This window comes from Falco naumanni, chromosome 7 (assembly GCF_017639655.2).
Source record: "Falco naumanni isolate bFalNau1 chromosome 7, bFalNau1.pat, whole genome shotgun sequence".
NCBI classification, from domain to species: Eukaryota; Metazoa; Chordata; class Aves; order Falconiformes; family Falconidae; genus Falco; species Falco naumanni.
The window spans coordinates 25,112,273-25,136,930 of record NC_054060.1 but is presented as its reverse complement, the minus strand read 5'-3'; positions in this window follow the sequence as shown (position 1 = coordinate 25,136,930).

Below are 24,658 nucleotides of genomic sequence, written 5' to 3'. Positions count from 1 at the left end.
TTGCAGCCTTTTCCTGAATGCTGGGAAATTCCTTCATTTCCTTGCTCCTGCTGCATTTCCAGGGGTTATGGTGCACGCCCGGAGCTCCAGCACTGCCTGTCCAGCCCAGTGCTGCTCCTCACCTGGACCCAGGTACCTGGCTATTTCTTGCCTTATCTGAGCCTGCTTCTGCCCCAGGGCAGCCTGGCACCGTCCCCTCTCTCATGGACAGCACCACCCTGCCTAGCTGGGGACTAAGCTGGATGGTGCCCTGCAAAGCACCGCAGTGACGGGCTTCTTCCCAGCCATGGGACAGGCAGTTCTAGCAAGGTTGCTTCTTCCCAGCTGGGAAGATCACAAATGGTCACAGCCTGGCAAAACCCTGCTAGAGACAGGTTTGCTGTTTGTGGGCAGAAGATGGTAACCTACAGTATCCACAGCCCGGGGGCACAAACAGTTTTCATAATGTCAGCCCATGAGGAGCAAATGGGAAAAAGAATCTCCAGGAGTTTCTTGTATTGGTACAGAAATACCTCACTAAGCGAGGAAAATGTGCTTTATGTGGTATTATTCTGTGCAGTTACTATAAGCATCATGTAGCCTCTGGTGGATACATTAAAAAGTACATTGTAAAAGTGCTGGCTTTGAAAATTTGCTGATGTGAACCTCTCGTGCAGCTGAGGCAGCAGTCCAGTTGCAGACCAGAGTGGAGCTTTTCTTCTGATTCAATCTTTTTTATGCTAAATATGCAGGTTTGTGTTGAATCCGAACTGCAGGACAGTAAGTGGAAAGAGCTGTGCCCTGAGCACTGTTTCTATTTTTAAAGGTTCCTATAATTCCACCACCCATGCTGGATTTTAGCTCATGGTGCTTTGCTGTCATTCGACTTTCTTACGAGGGAAACTTTGCACGTGCCGAGGAAGGAGTGGAAAGAGCAGAGGGTCCAGGGGAATTCACTCTGCCTTCAGATCTGTGCTGACAAAATTGTGCCGTGTTCTACTACCAAAGGAAAGGGCATGACAAAAATGCCTTGTGTTCCTGAGCTGCAAGCAGAAGGGTAAGTACGTATCAAGACCTATCTCCTAACTACTCCTCTTTCTTACCTTGTACCCACATGGAGAAGGGGGAAAAGAGAGCAGTGAGCGTACTGTGTTGTGCAAAGCACCAACAGACTAATAACAAGAAAGGGATGGCAACTTTATAAACATCCAGCTATGAAGTATGGCCTGATTTTATTTTGGAAATATCTGCCATCTTCAAACAGAAAATCTACCATTTTTCAACTATGACTTTTATATTTAGGTTTGGTAAATTATTTATTTATTTATTTATTTATTTATTTCAGATGAGCCAAGTTACAAAAACTAAGCGTTCTATCAGTGATGCCTTTTGTGGAAAAAGAATGACATTTTTAGAAAAAAAAAAAAAAAAAATCAGCACCACCACAGCAATGCACTATGTATCAGATAGATTTGGGGGAGGGAATTTGAAATCTAGCCTAGCTCAAACCTGAGATGAGAGGTATCTGTGGTGAGGATAGCTGCCTTTGGAACAGCTTGGGAAGGTCCGTGGCAGTTGCTCAGACGCAGACATTTTAAAGGATAGATGCTTCTCTGCAAGTTATGCACTGTTTTGAACAGCCCATTATTGAAAAAGGTTCTATGGCCTGGACAATTGTCCGTTCTGATACTGTGATTTATTAACCTACAACTACAGAAAAGACAGGATATTTGTGGGTCTGTTCTGAGTGCCCTTTTTTTCTGGGAAGAAGGCAGAGGTGTTCCGCAGTGGAAGGGTGATGGGAGGAAATGCGTTGCCACACACATGCTCTCTTTGTAGCATCTAGTATATTCTGGCATACTTCCCTAAGAGGAAACCTCTGATCCTGCGTCGCTGTAGCCGCTGCCAACTGGCCTGATAAAGCCTGGTTGGAAAAGACTGAGGCAACAACTCTGCCCTGGTATCTCCAGTGACTAGAGATGGGGTTCTGTGGAAATTTCATTAGATCTGAGGGTTTTAGATTCTTTTGATGTATGTTCTCCTAATACATGTCTTTTCTCTCCTCTCTGGCTGTTCAGGAAACTGTCCTCTCTGGGTTAATTTACTTCTTAACGTAGCTGGCAGTTCATTTATCTTACCTGAAATTGCTCACTGCATGGCTTTGGGGTGCCATGAGTAGCTCAGAGTCTTAAATATCAGTGTCCTCAATAACATAACCTATTGAGTTGCCACATCAAAACTAGAAAAAACAACCTAAAAAAAAATCAACCACAAAAAAAAAGCACACTAAGGTAATCCAGAAAGAAAATTGTAAATGTGTCTGCAGAAGGTGGAGACCCCTTTTCCTTCAAGTTGAATCGTGTGCTGATGGGGTGACACTTCAGCAGCCCTTTAGAAACATGGATTTGACATCCAGGAGACCGGGAAAGAATTCCTCACCTCCTGGAATGAGCTGGGCGCACCAGTGCAGGACAATGCAGGCCAGAGACTGTCACCTTCCATAGCTGCTGGCAGCAATGCGGGCAGCTCGGGGGAGGAGTGTTAAGGGACAGGGAAAGAGCAGCAGGCAGTGCAGTTGGCTGCTGTGAGATGGCATGGGAAGCAATGCGTGGCTTATCTCCCTCGGGCAGGTACATAAGCACAGCCTGCCATACAGCTGATCTTAACAGAGGGAATACGTTGAAATGCATTGATTTGACCTAGTCTTGCAGGGTTTTGTAGTACAAAAATACCACTACACAATATCAATGAAGCACCTTTAGTGTGGGTTAAAAGCTGGCTAGAAGGCAGATCTCAAAAAGGAAAGTTTTCAAGGGGAAACGTGTTGGTGAGGAATGATTTTAGGGCTCATCTGGATTTCTTTTGCCAGCCTGGACACATGCATGCTGCCACACAACAAGGCAATGACAGAGGAGTCCTACCAGCTGCAAAGCCCTTTGTGAGACCAGCCAGTCCCCTGTGCAGTCTGAGGCAGGACTAGGTACAATCAGACTGTGTTTGATAGGTACTAAACCGTGTCACATCTGTCTCAAAATTCACAAATGAGAGGTTTTCCAGTCACTCCTGAATTAAGTTCTTCCAAATTAAGCTTTCCAAAGAGTTAAAACTTTTTCCCCAAAGCCAGCCTGAGCACTGAGCTTGGCATTAACCAGGAGAGGCTCTGGCTCCCCCAGCCATCCCCCAGCCTGTTTGGCCACCCCAGCTTCTTCCAGCCCTCACACAGAACCACGGTCCTGCACCTCCCGGGCATCTCTGGGCTTTCTCCAATGCACGTACCCTTCCTGAGCCGCGGTGCCCTGATGTGCTGTCATCCCCTGGGAGAGCGGGAATATTTCTTTGCATATCTGACACATTACACCAGCTTTTGTCAATCCTGGTATATTACTTTTATGACAAGATGACATTATTAACTCATGTTCAGTTTGTTTTCAGATGTCACAATTGCTGCTTTTTTCAATCCTGCTGCCTAACAGGTGATCCCTATTCCAGTATTTGAATATTTGTTTTTCTCTCATTTGTATGTGCACTTGTCTCTATTGAATTTTGTCTCTTTGATTTCAGACCATTTTCCAATTTATCAAGATCACTTGGAATTCTAATCCTATCTGCCAAAGCACTTGTAATCATTCACATACTGATGTCATTCACAGTTCCCTCACTTGTGTTGCTGAAGTTATTAATATTTAATAGAAGTACAACCAGTAGGGACCCTGCTCAATAGCGTTTAGTATGTCCGTTGCCAGAGAATTGTTTGTAGCAGCTTTTTGCATGTGTTTCTGGGTCCCTAATCTGTTCTCACAACCAATTGCTAACAATTCAGATAATGCTTTGGTTAACTTAGTATTTTATGATAAATTTAGATCACTGACAGTAACCTCAGGTTGGTTTCTCTAAGTGTTTTTCATGCTACCCTGTGCTGCCATCCTTCTAACACAAGTACTCCTTGTCTTGGTCCCAGATGGAAAAACATATTAAGCCTTTTCCGTGGCATTTGATGTGCAACTTCTTCGTTAATGGATAACTTTATACTTTGTTGTACCCCCTTGCTATTTAAGTCCTGTACCTTAATCTGTGAATGTTGGGTTCCTCCTGGTCATCCTCAGCTGTGCATCCCTGAGGTCACACTCCACATGCACCAGTGACAGTGTGATATGTGTAGAAGTAAATGATGAAAAGGAAGCAAAATGCACTTTAGTACTTGCACACCTGCAAATTAAGGTGTGCTCACAGGAGAGGGGACGGAGCCTTGCAGGGCATTACTTTGGTAGTGGGTTGGCAGTTGCAGCAGACAAATCGAGTCCCACAGCACAATCCTAGTCCCAAGTAAATTGCAATCCCAGGTGTTATCATCAGGGAAGCACTGACAGCAGTGAGGGGGACTGAGGGAACTGGGGGGATTTAGCCTGGAGAGGAGGAGGCTCAGAGGGGACCTTATCACTCTCTACAACTACCTGAGAGGGGGTTGTAGCCAGGTGGGGGGTCAGACTCTTCTCCCAAGTGACAAGTGACAGGATGAGAGGAAACAGCCTCACATTGTGCCAGAAGAGGTTTAGATTGGATGTTAGGAAAAATTTCTTCACCAAAAGGGTGATCAAGCACTGGAACAGGTTTCCTGGGAGGTTGGTGGAGTCACCAGCCCTGGGGTGTTTAGGACATGTAGACATAGCACTTGGGGACATGGTTTAGTGATGGGCTTGACAGAGTTGGGTTAACAGTTGGACTTGATGATCTTAAAGGTCTTTTCCTATCTAAATGATTCTATGATTCTGTGATTTACAGCTGTGTGTGGTGCTAGTGAGACACGTACTGAAATACCATACTCTGGTGTGGCTTTTATGCTTCTCAAAACTGCATTCAGGATGGTGCAGAGCCTAGATGGGAAGCAGCTCTTGGGTAAGGCCTTCAGAGATGAATGTTTTCTCCTCCCAAGAGAAAGCCACACCTTGCTGTACTAAATATCCCAATCTATGGCAATTGCATGATAGTACCATGAGACCATGGTTAAGATGCATAGCAGAGCCCGGAGATGCTGCGTGCCTTGTGTGTACATGTCTTGAGTGCCGGGGGATTGCTCGGGCATTGGGGGTCCCACTGCACAGGCACTGCCCGCCCTGGATCCCCGATGGGCAGCCCAGGGAAAAGAAGAGATGGACTGAAGCTTTGGCAAGTTCTGTCTTTTTTCCCCAGCTGAGCACTGAGCGAGCGTGTGACATCCTCAAACCTTGTGATGAGATAAAGGATTTCTTCTCCTTTTCAGTGCATTCTTAATTCAGGTGCACAAGAAGGAATTGTTTCTTTTTTTGCCTTTATAATCCACCAGTACTTCTATTGCACTATCTAATACTTCCATCCTTTCGCAGCTGGTTGTGAAATTATAAGAAGCCTTTAAAAAGCAACATTTTACCCACCTTCAGTTTCAATATTTGAAATCAGGTTATTTTCACAGGCACCATCTTACACATCCCCCTTGAGGCTTTTCAGCCCGAGAGCTAAAGATGTGCTGCTTGCGTGCACTGCTGCAGCGCCAGCCCGCAACATCACAGCACCAACACGTGCTGCAGCCCACAGCTTGCAGGTCTTGGTACAGACTCAACTACTCGTCAGATGACGCTCATTATAGCTGGTAGAAAGTGCAGCTTTTTTCTGATACAAGAGTACAACTCTTTAGTGTTTCTTTTTGTGCTGGGCTGGAAAACGTGCTTACATTTCTCCATATGGGGAATTTCTTCAATAATTTTGCATTAGGAGCATCACATCGTTCAGCGATTGATGAAGTTTGGGTGTTAAAGTGTGAATTAGAATTGACCACCATGAAAGTTGAATTAAAATTAAATAAAAATTAATAAGTTTAAATTAAGCTCTTCGCTGCTATGAAACTAGGAAGTGATGCTAGTCCTTTCAGTGTTTTCATCTCAATATGCTGGTTACACTGATACTGTCCATCCAAATAACCTTTCTTTGGTTGTTGAGCAAACTGTGGTTTTTACATTTTATTCCAGCCAGGTCTTTCCTGTTATCTTGGTAAGTTTTGTGACTTGCAACTGCCTCTTTTGCTGCTGCAGCGACAGCCTGGTCTTTCATTGCATTTCAGCCTTTTCCAAGCAGCAAAAGAGAAAGATAAAAATCAAATTTACTTCCCTCTGACCTCCTGGAGCTGTAGTCAGGATGGTCACAGGCACAGGTGGGAGAGGACAGGATGTGTCTGAAGAGCTGGTTCAGCCTTTGGTTTGCCACACACCACTGGTGCAGAGGACTGGGGACAGTGACCCACTTGCAGCACCCCTCGGTGCAGCAACACCCTGGGGGAGGCCATGAAAAGAGGAGGGACCCTTCAGCCCCCAGCAGGGATTGATGGCAGCACTTCCCAGCTGACAATCAGCATGGCATTGCCTTAATTGTGCTGAAGAACTTGAGAAAAAAAGTAAGAGAACGTTCTGCACAAAAAGTAGAGCATATTTTCATAATGAGTTGACAGGGGTCAGTTCCTTCCACGCCATATGCTGACATCAATGAACCAAATCTGCACAGCCGGCACCCGAGTTTATTGAAGAGTGCCGTAGTTTGCTCTGATAGCAAAGGTGAATCTGCAGAAAGGTGAAAACTAATCAGTTTTATAATGTTCAGCTGGGAACATTAACTAATTTTAGGATGGGTATTTTGCAGAGTAAAATGAATAGCTAATGACTTCACTATTTTAATTACTTTAGGAAAGGTTGCCCTGTAGGTTATCTAAAGGAGTTTGCCTGGTTAGAGGAATATTAGAGCTGAGATTCAAGAAGTGTTATTATTATCATCTATCATAAAATGCATGTGATGTGACCAGATAGTACATACCTCTGATTTTATTAACTGTATTTCAGTGTGACTGATGAGATTCTGACTATTTTGAATAACACCTTTGTCTTTAATGGGGTTGTGAGGCTCTTTCTGTAATGCAAATCTGATCAACAGTATTGACAGGAGGGGCTGAGTTTTGTAGGCGATATCATTAAGTCATGGACTGTGGCATGCAATATACATTCTGTTCTTTATAGTGTCCCAGTGGCTTTGGCTGTTGCTGTCCCGACAGAGCTGGCTGGGTGAGGAAGTGTACATGGGAAAACAGGCTGTAGTGCATTGAGCACAGCAGGGAAGGAAAGGACTGTGGTGTGGCTGGAATCTAAAGTTTAAATGTATTTTTTTAAAAAAGTAACCCACAACAACAACAATCAACCAAACAAAAAAAAAAACCCAAAATCCAAAACCACCCAACACCCCCCCCCCCCGAAAAAAACCCACACCCAAAGAAAAAGCACCCCAAAACCTCCTTTTGCTAGCAAATTTGAAAATGCAGCTGATAAAAGCAAAAGGCTGTTTAAATTCAGGCAGCTGATGGAGCAACGCTTAAACAACAAACACCGCTTCTGTATGTTGCTATTCTGCCCATGGGGCTGCATGATGGAAGAAGGTCAAGCACGTTGGCACGTGGTGGTTGTGGCATCGGGGTCTTGCTTGGCTTTGAGTGGGCAGGAGTAGCTGGGGAGGTGGTGAAGCTGGCTGTGCTGGTTGCTGGAGGCAGAGGCACCTATGAGCATGCCTGGCCATGTGCAACTGCTCGTGGTTGGCCTTGGCCATGCTCCTGTACAGGAGGATTGCTTATACGTTATCAATTCACATCAAGTCAAAGGGTTGCCTGCCTGTGCAACATTATTAACTTATAAACTTATTTATAGGATTCTTAAAAATACACCTTTCCCAGCTTGCGTCTAGCTTTTTCCTAAGACTCGGTTATTGTTTAAGTATTGTATTGTATTGTTTAACTCGGTCAGTTGTTTTCAGTATACTACTGGTCAGTCAGGGTTCACCTAAGAATACAGCAAAAGGTGAAAAACTACTGTAGGGTTTTTTCAGTTTTTTCTCAGGAATTGTCAGACAAGTTAAGAGCTTCAAAGGAATACTTTATTAAGAAAAGCTGGAAGTCAGCTCTACAAAAATAAAGTTTAATGGGCTTAAGGCCAGCCTTTTGACATTTTCTGCCTAATTCTGAGCTCTGTGCCATGGCCTTTTATTCAAGTCCCTTGACAAAAGCATTCTAAATAACTCCAGTATGGCTGCCAGTAGCTATTATTTTGTCAATGGGGGTGGGCAGTTACATAACACGGAAAAACAAAACCAGGATTCTTTTTTATCTTTTAGGGAAGAAGGTCATGTTTTGAAAAAGTTTAATTTGTGCCTGCTATGGAGTATTTTCACTTAAAAGCCAATGTTGCTGTGACACTTCTGAAGTCTAAAGAGGAGTTCCACTTGCTTTTTCCGCAAAGCATTAAAAAACTGGTATTCTGAGTTTGTGTAATTATTCTGCAGTGCTGATAGACTGTACTTTTTAATCTTATCTATTGGATGTCAGCAAAATTCAGAGCAGACACGTGCTTCTGTGCTCGCTGTCGTATTTATACCGTCTGCTTACCCACACTTGCTCTGCGTCTCACCATCTTCATGAAACCTCAGTGCCCATGTGCTGAGAAGAGCAGGTGGATTCCCAAGGGACACCTTCCTGGGAATGGCATCATGAAACCATCATGAAACCCAGAGCCCTGAGGAGGGTCCTGGGAGCGATGGGCATCACATCTGCAGACTGTGAGGCTGGAGCTCATAGAAACTTCTGCACTGAATGGGGTCAGTGTTGCAGGGGTGGAGGTTATGAGCCTCAGCCACCCTATAAAAATCAGGTGATTACAGTGCCAGCTTGTACAGACATTGCTTGTGTCGGTCCTCGAGCCCTGGCATCACCTGTAGCACAGTTTGGTGACACAGGTGCCACCCCCAGCTCAGGAAATTATTGTTCTGCTTGGAAAAGTCCAGGGTACAAATTACTGCTAAAGGAGAAGAATTAGCTCTGTAAAATGGTGGAGAATGGATATGGCGAGGGGGTTTGTCCCGTGTTGACAAGGTTGGTTATTTCTTTGCTGTTGACAGCAGGAGCAGATGGCATGGGGACTTGGAGACTTGTTGGATGTTCGGGTGGTGGCTGGCATATCCAGGCCATGAACACTGGCTGTTCCAGCACAAGATGTAAGAAAAAAAGAGCATAGGTTCAGGTGACATGGTGATTTTACTCCCCTTTGTAGGGGACTCTGATAACAAGAGGGGAGCTGGAGCCGAGGAAGGCCTATGCCAGGGCTAAGGCTCTGTGGGTGGGAGGCAGCAACCCGCCCTGGGGTGCCAAGCAGGAGCATGTCAGTGTGTTCTGAAAGGGTGCTGGAATAACCGTTTCCAAATAATTTGTCCCAGGATTTGTACACCTACCTGCTGGCCCCTCAGGACTGTTGAATCTCAGTGCTTCTGAGCAGCAATGTCTCCAAGTTTATGCCTGCAGCTCCTTGTTCGGAAGGGTTTGCTACCCTGACCCTGGCTGCCAGCCGGTGCTCACTGGCAAAAGGATAATTTAGCTCAGTGGGGTGGCAGAAGAACCTGGAGACAGAAATTGTCACTGTGGGGAGAAGCTCTGAAAAGCAGGGCAGCAGGCTGGCCAGCTGTCACATCCACAGGAATGGACAGAGAACTCGAAGACTCTCCCTGCGGGAGGCAGGCACTAGGATCCTGTAAAATGCTCACTGCTATGGGGTGCAGCTGCTCTGGGATTTGTCCAGGAGCAAACAGAAGTGCAAACACCTAGACTTATGTGCAAGCCCTAGTAAAGGTCTCTACACTGTTAGGCATCAGATTTTATGAGGGTGAATCCCTTTCTGAAACCAAGCCTTAGAAATGTGTCCAGCACCTCTGCGATTTGAGGTCCCAGCTCACGTAATGAGCTCTCAGCTGCTGTCGTAGCTGTGAACAGTAGCCATGGTGTGCTACCATGCTCGCTGATGTGAGCAGTTACCCACGCACATGCGGTGAGGAGGTGTCCCCGAGGAAAGGAGGTGCTTGTGGTTTCTTTTCAGTAAATGCCTGTCTGATGAAGCCTGTAAAAATCAACGCAGGGAGGCATCAGAGAGGAGTGTGTGTGCAGTGTGCTGTGCACATCCCCCAAATCATCTGCCAGTCTAAGACACTGACCTACTTGGGTGAATTTTTGGAATTTCACAGTCTGAAATATTTATGATTAAATACTTGTGCTGCATCCTTTCCTCGTCTCCTTGTTGCCTGTGCTGTCTGTCTGCATGCTGCACTGTGCATGTGGCTCTCCTGCATCGCACATCCTCTGTCTTTTTGATCTGATGCGCTACAGCTGCATTTGCCCAGTGTCTAGCTGTTATGTGATAAACACCCCTATAACCTTCCATTAAACTTACCTGTTCCATGAAGCTCGCAGTCTAAACAGGACTGTGTATTCATTTGAGCTGTGCAAAGCTCTGAAAACCCTGTCGGTGGTTAAAAAATCAGGAATGAGCAAAGTTGGATTCGGGAGGCATGGGAAGCACATGTACAGCACACGGAGAGGTGCCTGGGTAAGGGCTGTGCAATGCCTGTGGCGCACAGCTGCCCTCACTGCTTCCAGCAGGGATGATTGCTGAGGGCTGCCGTTACTTGCTGCTCTCCGCTATTGTACAGAGAACGCATTCTGCCTGGGATTTTGAATAAGACCTGATCAGGGCTGTGGTCTTAAAGTGTGCCCTGTGTACGAGTGGGTACCAGGGTTCTGCAGTCCTCTGACATCCATTGGTGTGAGGGGGGAAGGATGGGTGGTTCCTATGATGGGGGAGGACTTTGACTCAAAGCGGTTTGTGTGCCTGTAGAAATGTGGTTAAATTTGGCCTAGAAATGGAAGAAAAACACTTCCAGGATAGCAATACTTGCAGGGAGGACCGATGTCATACAGAGACACAGCCCTGGCATGTGGCTTGGTGCCCCTGACCTCTGTCACCTCCCTGCACCTGCTCTGCCGGAGCAGTGAGACACCCAGAAAAAGACTATTTCTCTGATTCACCTAACCAGGTATTGAAAGAGAAAACAAAACAAAACAAAAAAAAAAAAAAAAAAAAAAAAAGGAGAAAACAAAAAAAACATCTTCACAGAACTGAGTCATCAGGAAATGTAACTCAGAGTAGCTTGGAGGAGAGGCAGCGCTGCCTGGCCCATCCCTGTTGCCCACAAGCCTCCTGCAAAGGTCTGCAAATGAGAAAAAGCATATGTGACCCTATGTGGTATGTATGCAAAATTATAAAACAGCTTCTCCTGTTCCAAGCTCGCTGAAACCCCTCACAAGGCACAGCTACCACTGCGTTACCTGCTGCAGCTGTGTGGTGTCCATGCGAAGTGAGAAGCATCAAATTCTTGGCTAACACATGGCGTTCTGAAAGCTTATTAAATTACTGTTGTTGATCTCTGCTGTGTTTTATTTAAGCATATCTGTAAGACTGGGAGAATAAGCAAAAAATTTCCACCACTTGTAGGTTGATTTGCTGAGAGGACACAGCTCAGAACTGATTCAGAAGGTCTAACATTGTTCAATCCCTGCATGAAAGACTGCTTTTGTTTTGTTGTTTTCTTTTTCTCTCCTAAAATCTTTATTCTATTGTTGTGTTTCATTGGGAAAAAATAAGGAAGGCGTTGCCTTCATCTATACAGACTGCTCCTAGGGTTGGATGATTTCCTGGGCCACTAGCTACTATGCAGAGAGGACTGTTATCACATTTCTAAGTCGGCAAGACCTGCACGTGCTCCGGGTGATGCAGGCTCTTGGCTTGGCTCCTGCTGCTCTTCATCAGAGGAAAACTCACTGTTATTCCTGGCTCCTTCCTGCCTGCTGCTGAGGGCGGAGAGGCTGGAGAGGGATTTGTCACCTCCTCAGTCCCACCTCATACTGTCCATATGGGTCTTATCCTATAGGTACAGGCTACGGACCAAACGCTCCTTTGTATATGTGAAAATCTCCCACCAGAAGACAAAGTTACACTATTGTGCACACAGAGGTAGGAAATAATTACACTTCGCTCAGGCACAGTGGATTATACTTTTAAGCACAAATCACTTGAGTATCTCGACATCTGTTAAGCGGGTATTGATCGAGGTGTGACACGTACAACAGGCATGCGTTGTACCACAGCCAGCAGAAGCAACGATGCGGGCAGGGGCCACGAGCCTCACCCCAGAAGGCAAAGGCAGGGATGTCCATGGGCAAATCCACAGCAGCTGCCGGCCCTGACTGGCAGCGGCTCTGAGGGTATGGCACAGCCTGTGCTGCTGCACCGCAGCTACAGACTCCTGGATGGTCTTCTCCATCTTCCAGGTGACTGGGCTTGAGATGTGTTTTGGGGTAGTCTCTTGAACTAATTGGAGGGACTGTGCAGTTCTGGGACAACCACTGGCCTTTGTGGAGTGACTTGAATGGGAAATTCACAGTTTAGATTTACTGATAGCTACTATTTAACCTTTTTTGGGGGGAGGGAAAAAAAAGCACTTTTCCTGCTCTTTTTATGTCTTAGATCAAAGCTCGCTCATTTTAACTACTCCCTTGATATTGCATTTTGTCCTTTTGGCTTCAGAAACACATTACACAGACACGGTTCCAGCTCTGGCTTTGAACTTCACCCCATGAATCTTATGATCACAGCACTTGTACAAACTTGCAGTGACAATAACCCCACAATTTTCTTCAGGACAATACCCAGAGTGTGAACAAAGTGCTTCTGTCACTGGGTGCCTGCAGCAAGCTGCACAAGGAGCCACTTCAAAACTTCTGTAATTGAGCAGCATGCAAGGAAAAAAATAAAAGGAAGGGGAATTTGCACCCATTTTATGTCTTCTCTGTAGTCTGGATACTCTGTGTTATTAGTCCAGGCTCAGCTGCTGTTCTGGGCCAAGCAGTGACTGCTGGGTGCTGATGTCCTGGCAGATGTCACCAGCTCAGCAAAGGCTGCAATGCTGGAGGGGAGACACTGCTGGGCAGAACACATTGCTCCGGTGGTGCTGGTGCTCAGAGCAGGCGGTGGGACAGCACTGCTCCAGTCCCAGTGTCTGCAGCCTTCTTTTGATCCCTTCTGCTTTCTGGTGTTTTTTTTTTACTTCACATGAGCTGGAAGTTGGGGAGCACCTTAGCTGGTGGTTAGGCCCTGCTGAGAGCTCGCTGGAGGCTGTGCCCACAAGTTCTATCACAGCACCGGCAAAAGCGGCAGTGTCCAGCACCTGTTGCGTTAGCATAAACGCCTCCATATGGGTGCTGCCCTGCCAGGTCCCTTGTGCTTGTGCTCCCCAGCTGAACCAGGCAGAGCCTGAGATCCATGCCTTACGCCGTGCTGCTCCACACACGCTGCTCACGCAGCTGTGAGCTGGTGTGGGAGGCACTGCCAGCCATGCCGCAAGGATGCTGATGGTTTGGAAACTGCAAAGTGCAACCCCAATGATGAAAAACAAAGTGTTATTCTCCTTTTCTTCCAAAAGAACCCCTTGTCAGTGTGAAAAACTTGGACAGTAGGAAGATAAAAATTCATAGAGTGCATGCTGTATGGGCTGATGGGCTGGGTGCTGTGATGAGATCAAATGTTACACGTCAAGGCTCCCGTCAGAGAGCTGTGTTCAAAGGAAAACAGCTGTCAGCACGTTGCTTGTTTGCTCTCTGCACATATGCTGAGCCTGAGCAACAGGACCAGCATCTGCATCCATCCTCAGCACCTGCCTGGGCTGCGCCGGGCAGCCTGAGCATCTGCACCCCTGCGCCAGCCTGTGGGCACACAGGAGAGGGCAGGAGTTCCTCTTCTCCTCTGTCAGTGAATTCAGTGTTCACAGAGCTGAATACTAATGCCATTGGGAAAAGTTCAAAGAGAGGTTGTGCAGAATTTTCTTCCCCAGCTCTGCTAATACCCCGTTATCTCCCCAAACACAACATCCCTCACCCCGGCTCCTTGCTGGCTTCAGTGAGATGTTTTCTCCTTTTTACATAGATCAGTTAAAATACTCAGATAGCTGCATGGGTCCTGCAAGCTGCTTCGTCTCCCAGCACCTTTCAGCACTTTGAGAACAGTGTTTCCCTCCACCCACTGAGATAAACAGCTCACCTTCTTCCAACACAGTGCTCGGGCTGGGGCAGAGGGTGGTTTGCACTTGCAGTTTTAGTAAGTTACTAGGTAGAGGTTTGCACAGAACAGGTCTGTTATTCCTCGAAAGCATCCCTATCTGCTCCATGGTACTCCTTCCTGAGATGCGAGTGGGCTCATGAGAGGCTGTGCTGGAAATGCCTCTTCTCTTGCTGGGACAGGGCTCAGGCACCCTGGCCACAAGCCCTCCACGTGCAACAGGCGCTGCAGGGCCTTGCATATGTGTGGGATGTTGATGTGCTGCTGAGGTTTCCTTGCAGAGACACCAGTGGTTCCCCTCTGCCATTCCTCTGGCACTGCTGTGTTTTAGGCACAGACTTGCTGCAAGGGCAGAAGCTCTCTCCCATCAGCATGCCAGATAATTTTTTAATGGCTTTTTCTCCAGGTTTCTCAGTCAGGCTTGATCCAATACTAATGTCCTCTGAGTCTGAATCCACCTTTTTTTCTCAAAGATGTGAGCTGGAGAGGCAAAGCTTTAGACCAGAGTACCTGCGCTGCTCTCGGAGGGGCTGCAGCCGCCGTGCTCTCCCACCTGGCACAGCCCGAGTGGCTCCGTACCATTTGTCTGGCACTGTAGCAAAACTACACAAGGATAAATGTCCTCTTCCACCAGTGCCTTTTCTATTGCTTGAGTCGGTAAAGATTTCTTTCCTGACATCAGAGCTCTTATTTAATCATGCTATATATTTTCCAGTGCATCATTAAGCGTAGATTTGTATATCCTTAAATTAAATTTAGCTACTAGGCCTGAAGTATTTCCTTCCTGATTACCCATTTGTATGAAACAATAGCCATTAATCTCTCTCCCTTTTGCTGGCGTGCTACTTTTAGAGTTTACCACAGAGGGCTTGGAAGAACAGAGCAAATGCTGTCATTCCTTTGTAAAAGGATTTCAGCATGCCCTTCTCCTGCTTTGTACTCAACCTCCGCAGATTAAAAAGCCCCTATTCTACAGTTAATTTCTCCTTCACTCTTCGCGTCTCTGACTTTCATGTGAGTTGATTGAAAATATGGTGCTAAATGCAGCTCTTTCTTTTGAACTAATGCTAATTCTGCCAAGTCCCAGTGCATGAATATAAACTGGTTAACATCGTGAGGGAGGGGGGCATGACTGGGGAGGGGGTGATGTTGCTGAACAGGGGAGAGAAAATAGAAAAGGCTGTTATCCACATGGAGGCTGTTGGTAGCAGATTTTCTTTTCCCAGCTCTGCTGACTGCTAGTGGGGAAAAATAACTCTGGAAATTAAGGAAACATAAATCAGTGGTGAAGCCGTCCTTCCTGCAGCCTGCTGAGATGGGAAGGCAGAAGGGTGTTGGTGAGGTCTGGGTAGGGATGTGGGTGCCAGGGGTGAGTCCCGGCACACTGGGCACCCTGTTCCCTGGAGTACCTGTGATCGTGTCTAGGGGGTGGGGATGAACCTGCTGGGGGTCCTGTTGGCACCCTGAGCTCAGGAGCAGCTGTGGACAACTCTCTATGGGCGTGTGACTGCTGAGAGGAGCAGTCAGGACACATCTCGGGTCGAGGTTTTGTGCAGTCTCCATCATCTGTTGCAGCCTAGCACATGTAGGATGTCCACCAGTTCCTCCCTGCTCCGTTAATTGCAATTTGCCAACCAGCAGATCTTTCGGTGCTAATACAGCTGTGAAAGCCCCGATGTTTTGGGACAGTCTTCAGTCCAGAGGTCATTTTATCCAACACAATTTTTCTACTGGCAATGATAGTTTCTCAGTGGCACTTCCCTAGTTTTAGCCTTGGTAAACTCACTAGTGGGATTAAAGAAGTGAAAATCATGCCGGGACAGCCCAATCCATCTGACACCCACCTGCAGTCTCTGATCAGATCCCACATGCATTTCTTGAAAAGAGCTGGCCACCATCTGACAATGGGTGTCACCATTAGCTCCCTTTGGGGATGCTACAGGTTCCCAAACCAGGGTTACATATAAGGGTCAGCAAAATGTCAAAAAGAAGTGACAAAACTTTTCAGCTGAAGTGAAATAGGACTAGAATATTGAGATAACTTTGTTTGTGTAAGATGCAATATATTGGGCTGTATTTTATCGGTGGTTTACTTGAGAAAAGCCATGATATTCCTGTTTTCATCAAAATACACTTTATTGAAAAGCTATATTTAATACCTCTTCCAAACCACTAGAAATTCAGAGAACTTTATATCCAAATCCCCTTTCATACCCACCCTCCTCTCTCCACCCCCGTAGTATTAATTGTACAGGAAACTGGAAGGCGAGGAACCCGGCACGCCAATCCCACTGAGATAACCAGGTGGGAAGATCTCCTGCCTGTGACTCCTCTAAGTGCATTATTGTCTTCAGCTTTTCCTTTTCACAAACCTGTTGCTATGGCTGCAGCACAGAGACCTGAGCTCTCCCTTTAACAAAGGATTCATTGCATTCTTTGCTCTTGCCAGGTAAACCTTGGAAGTTTTTCTTCCTCTCCCCTTTGGCCCAGTGGGCAGCCTCGCTCCTGGCTGTCCACAGCTGGAAAACACCCATCGGCATGTCTACAATAATGGCAGTTTGCACAAAATATTTTCCCTGCCTTGCAGAAATATGGCTTTTTCATTAGCTTGTCTTCTTTCTTCCTGCTGGCGCCAATGCTGATGAGATGCCCTCACCACGCAACTTCTGATGCTTGAAGCAAGTTTGAAGCAGAGAGGCAGAAACACAGGTTTCCTTCATACCACAGCAATAACCACCACTACCTCTTACGGCATTTTTGAAAATCAGAGAAAGTTCAAAAAAATCTGATTTCTTGTTCAGTTTCCCCTTAAAGCAAAGGCTTTCATAAATAAAAGTAGTTCAAATGGCATTATTTGTCTACTGTTTTATTTGTCTTTTAAGAGGAGACAAGCTCTCAGAGTTGGGAAGAAATGGGTTTTGAGACCTAGACCTATTTTCTGAAGACAAAAGAAAAAAACAACAGACAAAAGACAAAAGGAAAAATTAGCTCAGAGGGAAACCTAATCCTCTGCTCCTGGCTGGTTCCCCTCCAAAGGAACAGCGGGTGGCCCGAGCCCCTGCAGCTGGCAGTGGTGGCCAGCATCTGCCTGCCCAAGATAACACCTCCAGCCGCCTGCTTTACCACAGCCTCACAACAGGGATGTCAGGCACAGACGCCGCCAGCTCAGGGCATGGTTTTGCAGATTCTCAAGTAACCTGGTAACATGCCACCCCTGAATGAAGAGGTTTCCCTTCTCCCTTTCTCCCTTTCTCCCCCAGCTTTTAAGCATATGCGCTTGCTGTTCACCTTCTGCCAGCTCCGGTGCTTGTCAGAGCATTCTGTGAGCTGATTTAGGTCACTAATCTGCAAAAAAATACCCAACAGAAACCCACCAGCAAAATAAGTGATAGCTTTTCATTAAAACTGCTCAGGAGTGTCCAGCACGAGCAAAGGGATGCTCCTCAGGATATGGTTAATCTCATCCTGGCAGCAAAAGGTTGGTGAAACAGCATCTCTGAAAGAGAGCGGTGGAAGGTGCAGGTATGGAGGGGAAGGGAGAGGGTGGGGGGCTGCTCTCTCCCATGCCTGAGATCCAGTCCTCTGATCCTCCACCAAATCCAGTGGGAGGATGCAGGATAGCTCCTCCCTGGGCATCCAGGAGGATGCCTGGGGTCAGGGGAAGAGGAACCCAAAGCTGTCCTGGAAATCCGGGAAGGAGTCAGCATCCATTGTGGAGGAGACACTTCTCCCCTTGTTCTGGCCATTTTCCTTCCTCTGGTGAAGTAAGGAATATTAAGCTGTGGGATGGGATGGGATGGAATGGGATGGGATGGGATAAGCATACCGTTTGTTCACTGATTAGGCTGTTTCCATGCCATCAGTTTTAAAGCACAAATTTCTGAGCCCAGGTCCTTCCCTAGGTGCTAGGCACCATCCTCTCTGATGATAGTGCACCTGTTTCTTAGGGAAAACGTTCCCATTTAATTTCTTCTGCCAGCATGAAGGGCCCTGTGACAGCAGCTCACCTGGATTTTGGTGGCGTGGGCACCGCAGGGGCAGTGGCTGGCACTGTACCCTGTCACAGCAGCCTGCCTGCACCCTTCCAGCTGGCATTGGCTCCCCAAACGTTTTGACATTTCCAGACTGCATTTCTTTGAACATTTGGCATTCTAAAAAGTCTGTTTTCTTATGCTTTACTCTCTTGGGTTGGCAGGCAAGTGAATTCAAAGCACAACATTTTTCTGCCTATGGAAAAGCCCGTTTTCCTGTGGCTCTGGTTGGTGCATCACAGTGGTATGGGCAAAAAATTGCAGTCATAGAAAACTGTACATCTGGATAGGGCACAGATTTGAAAGGCTTACCATGGAGAGCTTGGAGTGCTAACATCAGCTCTCACACTGGCATCAGAAGTAGGTCACTATGACTCTGCCCTTCTGCTTGCCTTCCAAACACAATAAAAATGAAATTTCTGGGCTGATAGGGTCAAAACAGTAATTTCAAACTTGAAAGCATCTTTTCCCATTAAAAAACAAAACCAAACCAACTTTGCTGAAGTAATTTATACTCTCTAATACTTTTGATTCAACAAATTCTCATTTTTAAATGGAAAAAATGGTGATTTAAAAGACTCCTGACCTTCTCTGCCAGGCCCAGACCATGAACTGGATACTAGCTTCTTCCCAGGCATGAAACTCCTCAGAAGTCATCAAGCTGAAAGAATTAAAATAATTTTTTTCAAGACTTGTGACAGGAATCTCTAACTTCTGCCATGTAAGTGCTCTGTATATTTTTATGGCATACTGACATACAGCAAGGGGGAGATTTGTGATTTTTAAACTGTACTCACAGGTACCTCAGATCAGCAGTTCCATCATAACTCCATAATGTCATGCAGAGTAAGAGAAGCTGCAAGGAGGGAAACAGAAAAGAAAATATAAATCAGTTACAACCTGAAAAAAATATGGAGGGCCCAGAAGAGGAAGAAAAATAAATGTTTGAAAATGCTAGTCTTGCAAAATGGAATTGTAGCAGGGCAAGCTGCATGCAAGTACCAAAGTCAGTCAGCTCGCCCCTCGAGGCAGGTGAAGAGCAGGGCTGGGTGGCTGCAACACGCTGTGCTCTGGGTGAGGTGTGTGAGGGCACCAGGTGGGGGGCAGTGGGGGACAGGAGACACTTTAAGAAGAGCTGAAGGAACCAAGGTGCTGTGCTGCAGCTGGGCAGCAACCTGGCTGGGTGAAGTGCAGCCTTTGGCTCTACCCCAAAGCATCACAGAGGGCTGCACCCCAAAACACAGGCTGCTCAGAGGGGCCGCATTTCACACAGGGGTGCCACCGCTTTGTTTGACAGTGTAATTCAAGTCCTATGAAACCATTAAGCAGCTAGTCATATGTTGTAAAGCAGACACAAATAATGAACTATATTATGGAGATGGTTGTCATTCATCCAATTTATTACTTTACAACATTCCTCTGATTGAATTATGGTTGTGAAATTACTCTCTGTCCATATATAATCCTATGTTTAATGTACACGTACATCTGTTCAGGTTGGGATGATAGGCTGGGGATGGTTTATTTCTGCAACCCTCGTTGCTGTAACTAAGTCACCCTTTTATCACTTGTGCGGTAGCCACGGGCACACGCTGGGGAAAGAGCACGGCAGCCGTAATTGCTGTGCTCTGCAGCCATGGCTCCCCTTAAAATGAAAAATTAGTGCTCGCAAAAGATGGTGAGATTGGAGTCCGTGCCAGATCCCCTGAAAAGAGCTATTGGAGAAACTCAGACTTGACCTGAGCATCACCTCGCACCCTTTACTGGCATCTCTCTGGTGTGATGGGTTGCTGCTGGGGTATTGCATTAAGGCCACTATGAAGCTGAAATGTCCTCCTGAGCACTCAGTCCCGTTTGTAATGGACAGACACCGTCATCACGAAAGGGCACCTGACGTACACAGCAGCCTCAGACCCTGAGCTGGATGGGAGCTCCAGGGAATGAGTTTAGCGCCTCAGCCCAGAGCTCCTTCCAAAAGAGGTGGATGCACAGTCTAAAGGGCGCTTTTGCTGGCCGCTGCTTTGCTGCCTCCTAATGGATAAAGACTCAATGTCAGGCTACGGACTAGTCAAGATAGCACCTTTCTTGGTGCACGGATAAAATACCCTCCTGCCCACTCCAGTGCCTGCTTTGAAGTCAAGCTTCAGTGCTGGCCCTCGGTCCCAGCCACGTGGAGCAGTGAGTGCAGGGGGACAGGACATGTTGCTCCATCACTGGGGCTTTGCTGTAGACCTGGTAGCCCCTCCTGCAGCTGTCCTTGCCTCCTACCAGCCTGTCCCCTCACCCCAGAGGGGCTTGGGCACTGCTGTGTGTATGCTGTATACATGGTTGATGCACTGCTGGCTCACAAGGACTGGGGATGGAAAACTACAAAGTGAGCAAAGTCCAGAGCAGTATTAGCAATGGTGCAGTCTCCAGGTATCCTCTGCTTCCAAAGCTGAGCACAGGGGCTATGGTTTGCCAGGTAGTGGACTTAGGCTGGGGGATAAAGGTATGAAATCCAATGTCTTGTGACAGGCAGGGGCAGCTGAGAAGGATTTAGTGGTCCTGTCTAGGTTTAAACTCTATAAATCTAAGAAATAGTAGCGAACAGCTGCCTTGGGTAGGAGCTGGTAATTTAAAGCTCAGTTATGTATTGTCAGCTATAATTCCCAGTGGAGGTGTTTGAGCCTTGCTGTTTGCCCTTGCTGTGCATGAGAAGATAACACCACTTTTAGCAAGAGTAGATTCAATCCAGCCAGGTCTGTACCACAGGAGATTTGAGGCTGGGAGAGAAAAGCCTGGCTCAGGCCAGGCACAACATATCAAAATGAGTGAAACTCTTCATGGGCTGCAAAGTTCTAGCAGAGCTCCCAAATATCCAGGTGTTCAGGCTTATCCCCTAGGCTGTGCCAGTGTTGTCACCCCAGGCAGAGCCCTGGGGATGTTCTCCATCATCCTGCAGCTCTAGCACAGTGAGCAGAGCTGTGGCTCCCATCCCATCCCATCCCATCCCATCCCATCCCATCCCATCCCATCCCATCCCATCCCATCCCATCCCAGGTGTGTGTACACCTACCCCAGTACACCTGCAGGAGAGGGTGGTGAAGGGACACCCCAAGCACTGAGCCCCAACCTCACCTGGGCAGAAGCAGCCATAAGCACACTGAAATAAAACCTTCGCCCTAAGCCTGGCAATTTACAGAGATTTTTCCCCCAGGGAAGAAATAATGCTGTGGTAAAATCTATCCTCCCACAAAAGCACCTGCATGCAGGAAAAGCAGATATTCTGTCAAGGAAGCATTTAAGTAGGCACTTTTCAACTAGATCTGCTTTTAATCTTGCAAGATGTTAATATTGCTGTTCTTGGTCTGGTAAAACCTTTCAGCTACTAAAAAAAATTTAAAATCTTTTACAGACATCATATTCTTAATCTTCCTGTTGTATAGAAAGTAAAGCTGTTTTTATAAATAATGATACGGAGAAAATGATAAATTTCCAAGGACAAAAATGGAAGATAGAATTAGGGTTGGGTTTAATTGGTTTTGAGATCTGATTTTTGGAATTGTTTGCATTGCAACCTAGAATGGGCTGTTCTAAATCCTTGGTGTTTTATTTATGGATGCAGGTTGGCTGGGATTTTGCATGTAGGTCAAATGAACCTGAGCCTGAAAACAGTTGCCAATACAGTAACAGAGCCGACAGTGAAATCTTCCTTACTTATCTCGCATGCAGTAACAAGTTTTACCATCTGGCATTGATTTAATTTCAAAGGTGTTAATTGTTCATAGGGAGGGGTGGGGGTGAGGTTGAGTATCACCTACACATGGAGCCATAGCACCGGCTGCAGCCCCGAGAGCTGAGTACAAACCTGTGAATAACTAGGAAATATAACCCTGCTGCAGCTGTACCCCAGCGAGAAACCTCAGCTGGAAGGTTTTAATGAAACAGGTATTCTTTCCTGTAAAGAATTGTTATGTTTTGCTACAGAACTAATTGCCGTTAACGTAAAGTATGTGACATTGCCAGATCAGGGTTCTTTGGAAGATTTTCTTAGAGTGTTTTTTCACACGTGCTGTTTCATTGCTAACTGGTTTTGGAAAGCTCGGTAGATAGTTATGGAACATATGTGCCTTCCATTTCCTCTTCCTTGCCATGAATTTCATTTTCAGGCTGTAAATGTATTTTTCTTCTTTTGTTGGTATATTACAGCACATCTTTCTCCTAGAGAGAATTAGCTTGGAATGTGACATTAAATGGCAGGAGATTTCAGATTAGTTATTTGTTCATTTATTTTTGTGCCTGTCTTCCCTGCCTGAATCTCACCCTTTGCCTACTCGAGTTGCATTATTAGTTCTTGAACCCAAGGAGCTCTAAAATCTAATCTAAGAAAATAAGGTTGAGCTCTCACAGATCCTTTGGTCCATTTACCAAATAAAAGGGCTGATAAGCTGTATCTCAGTTTTCTGACAGGTGCTTTTTGTGCTTCTTGGGGGGGCTTACTTCTTCTTCGTAGTATTTAACCTAGATATTTTTTGTCTTACCTATGGCTCAACCTATGGAACACTTTGCGTCACAGGACCGCTGAGGTGGGAGGCAGCTCTCCAGCCATCTCATCCAGCCCCTGCTCCAGCAGGACCACCTCAAGCAGGCTGCCCAGGATCATGTCCAGTTGGGTTTGAGTGTCTCCAGCAATGGAGACTCCAAACCCTCTGTGAGCAACTTGTGCTTTGGTTTTCTTCTCACAGTTTATTATGTGTATGAAGAGTATCACCATGGTTCCCCTCTGTTATCTCTCTCTAATTAAATAACACCACTTCATCTGGCCTTTTGTTGTAGGCCAAGATTTTTGTGCATCTGATGAATCTGTGGTTCTCATTTGGACCTCACCTTCTTTGGAAAAGTGGTGTCCAAAAAAAATCATGCACTGTACAGGGCTTGCTGTTGGTTGTGCATCCCATTCCTGTTTGCCTTGTATGTACCCGAATGATGCTGTTGACTCAGTTTCTAATTGCACATATCCCCAAAACCTTTCTCTGTAAACCTCTACCTAGCTCCTTCTTCAACTGGGCAGGATTTTTGCTTATTGGATTTCATCCTGATTTTCATTTAAATTCTCTAATATGGTAGAACCACTTTGAAGTCTAATCTTGTTTTCCCGCATGCCTGCATCCCTTTCCAGTTAGGAATCACCTGCAAATATGATAAACATACTGTGTCTCTCATCAGCCAAACCTTTGCTGGTGATGTTGAGTAGCACCAGGCTGTGGGAACCCCTGTAGGGCCCCACCAGCCCCACCTTCCCATTTCTGATCTGCTTTTTGGGTGATGGTAACCCATCCAGCTTTTATGTGGTTTCTAAAGAGTATGTTTCTCAGCTTTTCTTAGCATGAGAAAGAGCAATAACAGAGTCATTAAACTCAGTTCTGCAAGATCTGCAATTCCCCTCTGTCCCCAGACAGGTTCCATGTCCCTGGAGGCACCGCATCCACGTCAGAGAAAGGGGGGGGGGGGGGGGGGGGGGGGGGGCCGGGGCGGGGGGGGGGGATGTTGCCATGACTCATTCTAGATAAAATCGTTCTTGTTATTTACCTCCTCAGGATCTTCCGGGGATTTGCAAGTTTGCATGGTTTGATTATTTGTTCCTGGGAACTGAAACTACACAAGAAGCATTGCATAGGAAGTAGGAGATAAGCAATAGTTTCCCCTCTTTAAGTCTTTCAGTCTCATTCTTCCTCCAAAATTTCTCGGAGAGAGCAGCAGGCAGTTCTGAAATTACTCCAGTTCTCCAAGAACTTCAAGAAAATTTCAGCAGGCTTAGCTCATCTGAAAACATTTAACTTCTCTGCCTTGTTCTTTTCTGTCCCAGGCTGAGTTATTACCCTTGTGTCAATGAAGCTAATCGCATTATGTGGCTGACTGGAATTGTCCTTTTACTGAAGAGAGAAGTAAAACAGCAACAAAAAATTATTAAAGAGTGTGGCTCTTAAATATTACTTTCCATAAGCTCTTCTCCCTCTTTATTCATCACCTTTCTGGTCACTCCCTTCCTGCTGCAGGTCCATTCACACAATGCTTCCACAGCACTCTGATTGCCCCTGACTGGATGTACCCTCCAAGTGCCTTGGCTCTCTGGATTTTCTCCCTGTATGTTCATGCCACTTTTTCAGTGCTTGCCCTTAGTACCAGTTGAAGCAGTTTCTGTTTTCTCTGTGTTTCCACTCTGTGCCTGTGAATCACTTGTGGTTTGGGCAGGTGGTACTCTGTCCTTCCTTTGTACTGGAGGAGTTTGTTTATGCCATCAATATCACGCCTTTAAGAAACTGCCATCTCTTAACTGCATTTTCCTCTAGTTCTACAAAATCACTTGCATACATCCCGAAATTACTCTCTTCATCATCATTTTTCTGCAGGCTGCCATTCTATCTTCATTTTCATGCCTTTTCCCCTGTGGACAGCAGTCATCTCCAGCAGAGCTTCTGCCTGCTCCCAGGTGATGCAGCTACTCCCCTGGCACCACGATACAAGGGTTTTTGCAGCAAAAAGAGGAATTACATCTCCTGTTGTCAGGTAGAACTGGTATGAGTATGACCATTTCCTGGGATAAAGTTAGACTTTGCACAGTCAGGCTTAGCAAGTGTAGAATGGCACATTAGTGTTAATGAAACGGCTTCA